This window comes from Sus scrofa, chromosome 8 (assembly GCF_000003025.6).
Source record: "Sus scrofa isolate TJ Tabasco breed Duroc chromosome 8, Sscrofa11.1, whole genome shotgun sequence".
In the NCBI taxonomy this organism is placed as follows: Eukaryota; Metazoa; Chordata; class Mammalia; order Artiodactyla; family Suidae; genus Sus; species Sus scrofa.
In genome coordinates, this window is record NC_010450.4 from 87,594,152 (window position 1) to 87,607,499 (window position 13,348).

The following is a 13,348-nucleotide window of genomic DNA, read 5'->3' on the forward strand; positions in this document are numbered from 1 at the left end:
TGCAAAGATTTTCTCGCATTCTGTGGGTTGCCTTTTCGTGTTGTTTAGGGCTTCCTTTGCTGTGCGGAGACTTTTAAGTTTCATTAGGTCCCATTTGTTTGTTTTTGTTTTTACTGTCAGTACTCTTAAGAGGTGGATCTGAGAGGATGTTGCTGTCATTTATGTCAAGAGTGTTTGGCCTGAGTTTTCCTCTAAGAGTTGAGAGTGTCTGGTCTTATATCTAGGTCTTTAATCCATTTGGAGTTTGTTTTTGTGTATGGTGTTAGGGAGTGTTCTAATTCAGTCTTTTCCATGTGACTGTCCAGTTTTCCCAGCACCACTTACTGAACAAGCTGTCCTTTCTCCCTTGTATATTCTTGCCTCCTTTGTCACAGATTAGTTGGCTGTAGGTGCATGGGTGGGATTCTGGGCTTTCTGTCCTGTTCCACTGATCTATATTTCTGTCTTTGTGCCAGCACCATATGGTTTTGATGACTGTTGCTTTGTAGTATAGTCTGAAGCCTGGGAGCCTGATTCCTCCAGCTCCGTTTTTCTTTTTCAGGATGACTTTGGCTATTCCGGGTCTTTTGTGCTTCCAGACAGACTTTAAAATATTTGGTTTGAGTTTTGTGAAAAATGTCCTTGGTAATTTGATAGGGATTGCATTGAATCTGTAGATTGCCTTGGGTAGTATAGTCCTTTTGATGATATTGACTCTTCCAATCCAAGAGCATGGTATGTCTTTCCATCTATTTGTGTCATCTTTGATTTCTTTCATCAGTGTCTTAGAGTTTTCAGAGTACCGGTCTTTTGTCTGTTTAGGTAGGTTTACTTCTGGGTATTTTATTCTTTTGGATGCGATGATAAACGGGATTGCTTCCCTGATTTCTCTTTCTGCTCTTTCGTTGTTAGTATATAGAAATGCCGTCAATTTCTGTGTATTAGTTTTGTATCCTGTGACTTTGCCAAATTCGTGGATGAGCTCTAACAGTTTTCTGGTAGAGTCTTTAGGATTCTCTAGGTATAGTATCATGTCATCTGCAAACAGTGATGGTTTTACTTCTTCCTTTCCAATTTGGATTCCTTTTATTTCTTTCACTTTCAGATTGCTGTGGCTAGGACTTCCAAAACTAAGTTGAACAGTAGTGGTGAGAGCGGACATCCTTGTCTTGTTCCTGATCTCAGCAGGAATTCTTTCAGCTTTTCACCATTGAGAATGATGTTTGCTGTGGGTTGGTCATATATGGCCTTTATCATGTTGAGGTAGGTTCCCTCTGTGCCCACGTTCTGAAGGTTTTTTTTTTTTTAATCAGAAATGGGTGTTGGATTTTGTCAAAGGCTTTTTCTGCGTGTATTGAGCAGATCATGTGGGTTTTATTCTTCAGTGTGTTGATGTGGTGTATCACACTGATTGATTTGGGGATATTGAAGAATCCTTGCATCCTGGGATAAATCCCACTTGATCATGATGTACAATCCTTTTAATGTATTGTTGGGTGTGGTTTGCTAGTATTTTGTTGAGGATGTTTGCATCGATGTTCATCAGTGAAATTGGCCTGTAGTTTTCTTTTTTGTGTGGTATCTTTGTCTGGTTTTGGTACCAGGGTGATGGTGATGGTGTCCTCATAGAATGAGTTTGAGCGTGTTCCTTCCTCTGCAGTGTTTTGGAGTAGTTTCAGAAGGAGAGGTGTTAGCTCTTCTCTAAATGTTTGCTAGAATTTGCCTGTGAAGCCATCTGGTCCTGGACTTTTGTTTGTTGGAAGCTTTTTAATCACCGTTTCCATTTCAGTAGTTGTTATTGGTCCGTTCATCTTTTCTATTTCATCTTGGTTTAGTCTTGGAAGATTGTACTTTTCTAAGCATTTGTCCATTTCTTCTAGGTTTTCTGTTTTATTGGTGTATAGTTGCATGTAGTAGTCTCTTATGATCCTTTGTATTTCTGCGATGTCCGTTGTTCCTTCTCCTTTTTCTTTTTTTTTTTTTTTTTTTTGTCTTTTTGCCATTTCTTGTGCTGCTCCCGTGGCATATGGAGGTTCCCAGGCTGGGGGTCGAATTGGAGCTGTAGCCACCGGCCTATGCCAGAGCCACAGCAACATGGGATCCGAGCTGCGTCTGCGACCTACACCACAGCTCCCGGCAACGCCGGATCCTTAACCCACTGAGCAAGGCCAGGGATTGAACCCGCAACCTCATGGTTCCTAGTCGGATTTGTTAACCACTGAGTCATGACGGGAACTCCCCTTCTCCTTTTTCATTTCTAATTTTATTGATTTGAGTCCTCTCTCTTTTTTACTTGATAGTCTGGCTAAGGGTTTATCCATTTTGTTGATCTTTTCAAGGAACCAGCTTTTCATTTCATTGATCTTTTCTATGGTTTTCTTCGATTCTATTTCATTGATTTCTGCTCTGATCTTCATGATTTCTTTCCTTCTACTATAGGTCTTGTCTGTTCTCTCTCGAGCTGCTTTAGATGTAACGTTAGCTTGTTTATTTGAGCTTTTTCTTGTTTCCTGAGGTGGGCTTGTATGGCTGTAAACTTTCCTCTTAGAAGGGCTTTTGCTGCATCCCATAGGTTTTGGAGTGTCGTATCTTTGTGGTCATTTGCCTCTAGGTATTTTTTAATTTCTTCTTTGATTTCTTCAGTGATCCATTGGTTGTTTAGTAGCATGTTGTTGAGTCTCCACGTGTTTGTGTTTTTTGCAGTTTTTTTCTTGTTGTTGCTTTCCAGGCATATGGTGTTATGGTCGGAAAAGATGCTTGATATGATTTCAATTTACTTAAAGTTGCTGAGGTTTGATTTGTAGTGCAAGATGTGATCAATCTTAGAGAATGTTCCACGTGCACTTGAGAAGAATATGTATTCTGTTGCTTTTGGGTGGAATGTCCTATAAATATCTATTAAGTCCATCTGGTCTCATGCTTCATTCATGGCCTGTGTTTCCTTATTGATTTTCTGTCTGGATGATCTTTTCATTGCTGTAAAGTCCCCCACTATTGTTGCGTTATTGTCGATTTGTCTTTTTAAGGTTGTTAGCCATTTCCATATATATTGTGATGAACCTGTGTTGGGTGCATGGATATTTAAAATTGTTATATCTTCTTCTTGGATTCATCCTTTGATCATTAGGTAGTGACTTTCCTTGTCCCTTAAAATATTTTTCATTTTAAAGTCTATTTTGTCTGATATGAGTATTGCTACTCCAGCTTTCTTTTGGTTCCCATTTGCATGGAATATTTTCCTCCATCCTCTCACTTTCAATTTGTATGTGTCCCTAGAAGTGAAATGGGTCTCTTGAAGACAGCATATGTATTGGTCTTGTTTTTGTATCCATTCAGCCAGTCTGTGTCTTTTGGTTGGGGCACTTTGTCCATTAACATTTAAGGTAATTATTGCTATGTATGTTCTTTTGCCATTTTATTAATTGCTTTGGATTTGTTTTTGTTGCTCTTTTTTCTTTCCTTCTTTTGTTCTCTCTTCTGGTTTGATGAGTGTCTTTAGTGTTGTATTTGAGTTGATTTTTCTTTGTTTGTGTATCAATTGTAGATTTTTGGTTTGCAGTTATTCTGAAGTTTTGATAAAAGAGTCTATATCTATATGAGATTGTTTTAAGTTGTTGCTCTCTCTTTTTTTTTTTTTTTTTTTTTTTTTTTTGTCTTTTTGCTATTTCTTGGGCCGCTCCCGAGACATATGGAGGTTCCCAGGCTAGGGGTCGAATCAGAGCTGCAGCCGCCGGCCTACGCCAGAGCCACAGCAACGCGGGATCCGAGCTGCGTCTGCAACCTACAACACAGCTCACGGCAACGCTGGATCGTTAACCCACTGAGCAAGGACAGGGACCGAACCCGCAACCTCATGGTTCCTAGTTGGATTCGTTAACCACTGCGCCACGACGGGAACTCCAGTTGTTGTTCTCTTAATTGCAAGTTCATCTCCAGTGTCCTGCATTTGTAGCCACCTCTTTTCATGATTTCTGATTTTGATGGTATAATTGTGCATGGATGATTTCATATCTTTACTGTATATGTACCTTTCCTGGTGAGCCTTGCCATTTGTGGTATTTTTGTTTCTGGTTGCTGTCTTTTCTTTTCTGCCTAGAGAAGTTCCTTTAGTATTTGTTATAAAGCTGGTTTAGTGTTGCTGAATTCTCTCAGCTTTTGCTTATCTGTAAAATTTTTGATTTTTCCTTCAAATCTGAATGAGAGTCTTGCTGGGTAAAGTAATCTTGGTTGGAGGTTTTTTCCTTTCATCATGTTAAATATATCATGGCACTCCCTTCTTGCCTGCAGAGTTTCTGCTGAAAAATCTGCTAATAACCTTATCGTAGTTCCCTTGTATGTTGTTTCTTTTCCCTAGCTGCTTTCAGTATTTTCATTTTTTGTTTAATTTTGGTCAGTTTGATTAATACATGTCTCATGGTATTCCTCCTTGGGTTCATTCGTAGCGCTTCCTGGATTTGAGTGAGTGGTACTTCCCCATGGTAGGGAAGTTTTTGGCTATTATCTCTTCAAATATTTTTTCTGTCCCTTTCTCTCTCTCTTCTCCTTCTGGCCACCCTATAATACGGATGTTGGTGTGTTTAACATTGTCCCAGAGTTCTCTGAGACTCTCTTCATTTGTTTTCAATCTTTTTTCTCTTTTCTGTTCTGCATCTGTGATTTCCACTAATCTGTCCTCCATGTCACTTATTTGTTTTTCTGCCTCCTGTATTCTGCTGTTGGCTGCTTCTAGTGAATTTTTTATTTCAGTTACTGTATTTTGCATCTTTTCTTACTTAAGTTTTATATCTAGTATCTCTTTGGTCAGTGTTTCCTGTAAATTATCCATCTTTGCCTCCAGTTTATTTCCAGTGTCTTGCATCATCTTCAGCATCAACAGTCTGAAGTCTTTTTCCTGGAGGCTGAGAATCTCCTGATCACTTAGCTGATTTTCTGGGTTTTTTTCTTTCTCCCTCATCTGAGTTATCATTCTCTGTCTTTTCATTTTTATAGGTTTTTGTTGTGGTCTCCTTTTTACAGATAATAGAGTCATAGCCTCTCTTACTTCTGGTTTCTGACCCACCTTGTGGCTGAAGTTGGTACGGGAGCTTGCTGTAGGCTTTCTGATGCCTGACTGGTGCCTGCCCAGTGGTTGGTGGAGCTCATTCCTATCCCTCTGGTGGGTGGGGCTTTGTCTCTGGTTGAGATTAGAGGTGGCTGTGTGCCTGGAGGGTCTTTAGGCAGCCTGTTTACTGATGGTGGGGCTGTGGTCCCACCTGGATTGTTGTTTGTCCTGGGACTTCTCAGCACTGATGGGTGGGGCCAGATTTTTCCCAAAATGTCCACCTGCAGAGAAAGGCACACTGATGAATATTCCCAAGAGCTTTGCTTCCAATGTCCTTCCCCCACAACAAGCCACAGTCACACCCTGTTTTCCCAGGAGGTCCTCCAAGAACTGCAGTCAGGTCTGATCCAGAGTCCTATGGAATCTTTGCTTTGCTCTGGGACCCAGTGCATGTGAAATCTGTGTGTGCCTTTCAAGAATGGGGTCTCTGTGTCCCCCAATCCTGTGGAGTTCCTGCACACAAGCCCCACTGGCCTTCAATGCCAGATGCTCCAGGGTCTCTTTCTCCCAATACCAGATCCCCATGCATGGGGATTTGACGTGGGGCTCAGAACTCTCACTCCTGTAGATGAGTCTCTCTGATAGTTACTTTCCAGTCAGTGAAGCTTCCCAGCCAGCAGGTATGGGTTTGTTTATATCACTTCATCACCCTCCTACCTCTTGATGTGGCCTCCTCTTTGTCTTCTGGAGTAGGATATCTTTTTGAAAGTTTCTAGTCCATCTGGTTGAAGGTTGCTCAGCATTTGGTTGTAATTTTGTTGTTTTTATGAGAGAAGTGAGCTCCAGTCCTTCTATTCTGCCATCTTAATCCTGTCTCAAAGTCTTCTACTATTATTGTATTCCCATCAGTTTCTCCTTTTCTTTCTGTTAGTATTTGTTTTATGTATCTGTGTGCTCCTATATTAAGGGCATATATTTTGACGATTATAATATCCTCTTCTTGAATGGATCCTTTTACCATTAAATAGTGTCCTTCTTTGTCTGTCTTTATGACCTGCATTTTAAAGTCTGTTTTGTCTGATATGAGTGTTACAACTCCTGCTTTCCTGCTGGTCCATTGGCATGAAATATCTTTTCCCATCCCCTCACTTTCAGGCTATGTGTGTCCTTTGCCCTAAGGTGAGTCTCTTGTAGACAGCAAATTGTAGGCTTTTGTATTTTTATCCCATCTGCCACTCTATTTCTTTTGATTGGAGCATTCAGCCCATTGACATTTAAGGTAATTATTGATAAATATGTATTTATTGCCATTTTAAACCTTGTTTTCCAGTTGATTCCATGTTTCTCCTTTGTTCCTTTCTTTTTTTGGTTGGATGATTTCCGTTTATTTTATGCTTGTGTACTTTTTCGTTTTTGTGAATGTAATGTTTGGTTTTGATTTGTGGTTGCCCTGTTTTTTAAGGATGTTAACCCCTTCCTGTATCTGCTTACTTTGGCTTGATAGTCATATAGGCTAAAACACATTATTAAAAAAAAAAAAAAGGCATCTATATTTTCTTACTTTCCTTCCCCACATTCTATGAAGTCCTTTTTTAACATCTTCATTTTTGTCCTTTTGCTCTTCCTTGCGTTTATCATCCGTTTTACAGTAGCCTTTTTTTCCCCCCTTTAGATCTGTATGCTGGCTTATTTAAGTGACTACTTTCCAATTGTAATTTCCTCCATACTATTTCTTCTTTTTTATTTAGAGAAGCCCTTTCAGTATTTCTTTTAGAATGGATTTAGTATTGTACTCTTAGCTTTTGTTTATTGGAGAAATTCTTTATTTCCCTTTCAATTTTAAATGATATTCTTGCTGGGTATTCTAGGCTGCAAATTTTTTCCTTTTAGAACTTTGAATATATCTTGCCACTCTTTTCTGGCCTGTAGTGTTTCTGTAGAGAAATCAGCTGAAAGCCTTATGAGTGTTCTCTTATAATTATCATTTTGTTTCCCTCTTTATATATTTAACTTTTGCCATTTTTATTATAATATGTTTTGGTGTGGGCCTATTTGGGTTCCTCTGTGCTTCCTGCATCTAGCTATCTGTTTCATTTAGATTTGGAAAGTTCTCAGACCTAGTTTCTTCAAATATATTTTCAGTCTCCTTTTCCTTTTCTTCTTCTGGATTTCCTTTTATGCGTAGATTGGCCCACTTTATATTATCCTATAGATATCATATGGCTTTTGTGTTTTTTCATTTGGTTTTCTGTCTGTGTTCCTGATTAGGTGATTTCCATTATTCTATCTTCCGAGTCACTAATTTGTTGCTCTGCATTATTCATTCTGCTCTTTAGTGCCTTTAGCTCAATTTGCATCTCTGCAAATGAATTTTATACTTTTTCTTGGTTCTTCCTTATATTTTCTAGTTCCTTTCTAAAGTAATCTGCCTTGGAGTTCCTGTCATGGCACAGTGGTTAACAGATCTGACTAGGAACCATGAGGTTGTGGGTTCGATCCCTGGCCTTGCTCAGTGGGTTAAGGATCCGGCATTGCCATGAGCTGTGGTATAGGTCGCAGATGCGGCTCTGATTCCATATTGCTGTGGCTCTGGTGTAGGCTGGCAGCTACAGCTCTGATTCGACCCCTAGCCTGGGAACCTCTATATGCCATGGGAGCAGCTCAAGAAAAGGCAAAAAAAGTGGAGTTCCCGTCGTGGCTCAGTGGTTAACGAATCCGACTAGGAACCATGAGGTTGCGGGTTCGGTCCCTGCCCTTGCTCAGTGGGTTGACGATCTGGCGTTGCCGTGAGCTGTGGTGTAGGTTGCAGACGTGGCTCGGATCCTGCGTTGCTGTGGTTCTGGCGTAGGCCGGTGGCTACAGCTCCGATTCAACCCCTAGCCTGGGAACCTCCATATGCCGCGGGAGCGGCCCAAGAAATAGCAACAATAACAACAACAACAACCAAAAAGACAAAAGACAAAAAAAAAAAAAAAAAGAAAAAAAGAAAAAAAGAAAAGGCAAAAAGAAAAAAAAAGAAAAAAAATAATCTGCATTACTGTTTATATCCACTCTTAATTCCTTGATATTCAGCCTTAATTCCTTAATTTTCACTATCTCCCTTTTGAATTCAGTGTCAGACTGCAGAGGTCTGTTTGATTTTTTGCTGTTTCAGGTGAATTCTTCTGTTCTTTTAACTGAGAATGGTTCCTGAGCTTCTTCATCTTGCTTATGTTTTTCTTTTTCTGTGAGTTTAGGGAAGCCAAACTATAGTCTTGGAGAGCTATTTCTATGCAAGAGCGCCCCTTTATATTTTGTGGGGGTTACTATTTGTTTTTGACATGAGTTTGGATATTTGCTGTCTCTTTCTTCAGTGTGAGCAGGCTGTTATCCCCAGAGTGGTGAGTGTGTTTCCAGGGAGAAGGAGGCAGTGGGTAGCACTAGTAGTCAGTGCCTGGTTGCTGAGTTCTTGATAGCAGCAAGGACCTGCAGGAAGGTGGCAGGTCCTAGTTGTAGGGTCCTAGGAAGGGGCAGTGATTGTGTGGGCACTGCCTGGAGTATATGGCAGTGGCAGCAGCAGGGCAGGTGTGTTTCCAGGGGAGTGAGAGCAGCAACGGGTGGTGCTCGGTTGCAGTGCCCTCTTTTTTTTGCCGACCTCTGAGGTGACGGGGGCCGCAGGTGGAGCCTATTCACAGACCCCTAGTGGTGGCATGCCACTCCTCCCTCTGGTGTCTGAGATGACTGCTGTGGTTTGTCCCTGCCACCTGTAGATCACGCAAGAGGTACCATGTCACACTGAGCCCTCCTGGTTCCCTTAGCCCACACAAGAGGTGCCCAGCCACCTGTAGCCCACACAAGTGCCTGGTCTCCCATAGCCCAAGCAAGTGTCCTCTTGCCACCTGTAGCTGGCACCAGAGGCGCCCTGCCCTCTGAGAGCCCATGCATGTGCAGGGAGGTTCCAATGGCGGTCCGCACCTCCTCCTCTCACCCTCCCCAACAACGGCTCCTTGCTTCTCCTATACGCCCAGACCTCCTCCTGGGTTTCCTCTGCCGTGGCGTTTCGCTCCCCAGCCTGTAGCACACAGCTCTCCAGCCTGTGGCACACTGCTCATTAGCCCCTCAGGCTGTCTCCACACAGCCAATCATAGTCCTCTCCCTGGAACTGACCTCTGGAGCCTGAGTCTCAGTGCCCAGCCCCCGCCTGAGCATCTCAGGCTGTGGTGTCCGGGCTGGTGGTGCAATCATTTCTTGATTTGCCTGTCTTCTTCACTAGCCTGTGAAAACTGTGAGAGCAAGGACTATGTGGAGTTCCCTGGTGGCTTAGCAGTTAGTGATCCAGCATTGTCACTGCTGTGTTGTGGGTTCATCTCTGGCCTGGGAACTTCCCTATGCCATAAGTGTACCCCCCTCAAAAGAAAAAAAAAGGACTGTCAATTATCCCCAACATGAAGTTCCTGGAGATGGTAGGCATTCAATAACTACTGTATGAATGGAAGGAAGTACACTGGGACTGGCCTTACTTTGTATCTTCTGAAGAATTTTATTTTTCCTTTTAGGGCCACACCTGTGGCATATGGAAGTTCCTGAGCTAGGGGCCAGCCTGTGCCACAGCCACATGGGATCCAAGAGGCATCTACGACCTACACCGAAGCTTGTGGAAGCACCAGAGCCTTAACCCACTGAGTGAGGCCAGGGATAGATCCAACATCCTCATGGATACTATTTGGGTTCTCAACCTGCTGAACCACAACGGGAACTCCTTCTAAAGGATTTTTAAACAGTAGCATCAAGAAATCTGCTAAGTTCACTAACACTGGTAAAAGTTTTCATCAATGTCAAAATGATGGAGGATGGTGGTATTGCAGTTGATTTTCTCCACTTTGTGAAAGGCAAAATAGTGTAAAGTGCTAACACATGTAAAGTAAAACATTAGGGGAAAAAAATCACAATTTGAGCTGTTACTATCTACAAAAAGATTATTAACTATTTCTTGAGCATACTGGTCCAGTGTACTATAGGAGACAGACAAAGATAATCAGTAGAATATTGGCAAGTAAACAGAAAAGAACATCCTTTTGCAAATACTAATATTTATAATGAATGCTTACTATGTGTCAGGCTTTCTGATGATCCTTTACATACAGAATGTTACTTAAGCCTTCCAACAACTATATGAACTATAAATCCTTAGTATCTTGCTAAGGTACCTGAACCAGGGTTTAAACTTAGTTCTGTCTTATCTAAAAGTTTGTTTTTACTACATCATACTATTATTGCTATATCAAGCCACAAGGTGTTTGTGCCAGAAATTTGGCAATTAGTTAGAAGGATCAGAGAAAGTAACTAAAGCATAAGGTAAGCCTTCCATGTAAAGAGATTAAAACAGTTTTGACTTCTAGTTTGCAAAAATGAAAGAAAATCATCCCTGTCTATAAACTTAAGAATGGCAATGAACAGTATCAACCAGACTCATTTATTAAAATCTTTAACCAGTCAAGACTTGAGGGTTGGTGTATAAAATAATTCCTGTTTTATTAAAGAAAATACTAGATTGGATAGATTTCGGAGATGTATCCAAAATGTTATTTCAACAGATCTCATAAACCAGGTTTTAATTTGATATGTGATTCTGTAGCAGGTAAATCACCTTTCCAGGTTCCATACAAACAAGCCAACATTTTATTTTGAATTCTGTCTCTTCTAGAATTAGGATTCCTTTCACATCTGAGGTCTCATTTGTAGAAAATGCAGTTCTTTAGGGAGAAAAATTATGTATTTGGCTGGATATTAGGTATGTATATTAGGAGTGTATGAGTTTTCAGAGAGTAATATCTACCACCTGTCTTGATTTAAAAACCTGCTGACTGTACTTTGCTTTGGTACTCATCTACTCAAAAACTCAACCATCTGTCTATGGCAACTACTGCTTTAAAGGAGCCAAGTTACCATGACATCTACCTAAGAAGAAAGAAAAGGAAGAAAGGAGGGAGGGAGGGAAGAAAGCAGGGAGAGAGGGAGGGAGGAAGGAAAAGAAAAAAGAAAAAGAAGACCAATGTCCAGGCCTGACTCCAGATAATCTAAATCAGAACTCTAGGAGTTCCCGTCGTGGTGCAGTGGTTAACGAATCCGACTAAGAACCATGAGGTTGCGGGTTCGGTCCCTGCCTTGCTCAGTGGGTTAACGATCCGGCGTTGCCGTGAGCTGTGGTGTAGGTTGCAGACGCGGCTCAGATCCGGTGTTGCTGTGGCCCTGGCGTAGGCCGGTGGCTACAGCTCCGATTTGACCCCTAGCCTGGGAACCTCCATATGCCGCGGGAGCGGCCCAAGAAATAGCAAAAAAAAAAAAAAAAAAACAAAAACTCTGCAGGTGGCCCTGGGCACTGAGGTTTGTGTTCCTTAAATAATCCCCCTGGGATTCTAATATACAACAGGGATTACATTTATGACTTAAAAAGATTGAACTTTAGTCCTAAGTAGAGAAGTTGTGGACCATGGTTTCAGCTGTGATGGACATTGGTTATACATGGTCAAGAGTCCAGAAACAACTACTGCAGATCCCCACCTAGTGTCTCCTTACTTGTAAGAATGGACAGTGGTGATACTAGGCTGAAGAAAACAGAGCCTTACGGATGAGAGGTTTGTCTCTTAACTCTTTATACTGCTTGAAAGGTGAAAAGACAAAACAGCTACTGAGTGACAGTCTTTCCAGTAACTGTTACCTGGGTGGTTGGTTGCTAAAGCCATGGAAGATGAGATTCAAACTAATGCCAGAATGAGCAGGCAACTGAGAAAGTGGAGGGCAGTCCTCCAGTCGTCTGCTTCCTACAAGGCCATGACTGTTCCTCTGACAAACTATAGGGAAAAAAACAAAGATTAGATATGACAAGTTCATTCATCATAAATAAAATATAGTGGATCTGTGGTATTTTGAGGAAATTTGTAAGATCAACAGAGAGGGACAAGGGAAAGATAATTGGGAGTACTCTAAAATCAACAGATAGGGATCAAAAAAATCTATAAGCCTTTGCAAGTGACCTGAAAGCCAACAGTACATTATTACTATTTCCTACAATCTGCAGGGCAGTATTTATATTCATAGAGAATTTGACAAGGATCTGAAAATCTGTACTGTTCTAGTCTTACCTTTATACCAAAATGTATCCAGTGTAAATCTTTAAGATTTCATATAGCACATTAGAAACAGATTTATGTGAGTCTGAACCAAAGCATTAATCATTTAACTTCATATTGTAATTAGTTATTTCTCTAAAATAAAAGCATCCTAGCAGGTCAGTGAAAAAATGCTATGTGAGTTCCTGCTGTGGTGCAGCAGGTTAAAGATCTGCTGTTGTCCGCAATGGCTAGGGTCACTGCCGAGGCTCTGGTGCAATCCCTAGCCTGATGCAGTGGGTTAAGGATTTGGCATCGCTGCTGCTGTGGCTCAGATTGAATCCCTGGCCCGGGAAATTCCATATATGTGCAGCCAAAAAAAACAAAAAAACAAAAAAATCCTATGTGAAGTGGAATGGTTGAAATAACAACTAGGCTCTTGAAATAAAATTTTAAGATATAAAAAAACTACAAGTGAAGCAGTTGGCTTAGTCTTAGGTCCCTTTCAAGGAACATCTGGCTAAATGTTAACAGTACAACAATGCTAGCTGAATACTTATATTACTGTTACTAATTTAGCAAAGTAAATTTTTTTTGTCTACACCCGTGGTATGTAGTTCCCTGGGGCGGGCATCACATTGGAGCCACATCTTCGGTAATGCCAGATCCTTAACCCACTGCACCACAGGATAAATCCTAGCATAGTAAAATTTTTCACTAAGTTAACAAAGGGAAGAATTAGAATTTAGTATTTCATAGTTTAGGCCTTAGAGAAAAGGGATGGACCTGGGAGACAGGTATATTTACTTCTTTAAATGGCCTTCGTTGCACTTTTAAAATTACCAACCAGCAATTAAGACTAATTTGAAGGCAAACAGTACTTAAAAGATGAGAGGTGGTAGCTAACTAATTCACTGTTAAGAAAGACCAGAGCTTTAGAACACTTTTTTTTTCTTTTTATTAGAACACTTTAGAAAACTATCTCGACCAGTTGTGCTAAGGAATCAAGCACTAGACAAAAGACTTGATAAATTTGCAGATGAAAGTAAACAAGCGGCAGCTCAGTTAGGGAAATATGGTAGATGAGAAAGACAGCCAGAGAGGAATGGAGACCGGCTTCTAGCTTGTTAGTGCACAGGTAACTAGATAAGAGAAGGCAAATGTAATCATTTTCTGAAAGCAAGCCCTGGGATCCAGAATATATTCCAAAAATCTCTTTACTTCTGTTTGTTTCTAAAAA

At 40.9% G+C, this 13,348-nt stretch overlaps 1 long non-coding RNA gene across 2 annotated transcripts in view; it reads left to right on the plus strand.

The window, feature by feature from the left end:
* LOC102162389 overlaps positions 1 to 13,348 on the plus strand; it is a 39,071-nt gene that overhangs the window by 24,139 nt on the left and 1,584 nt on the right. The gene's annotated exons all lie outside the window — the stretch shown is intronic.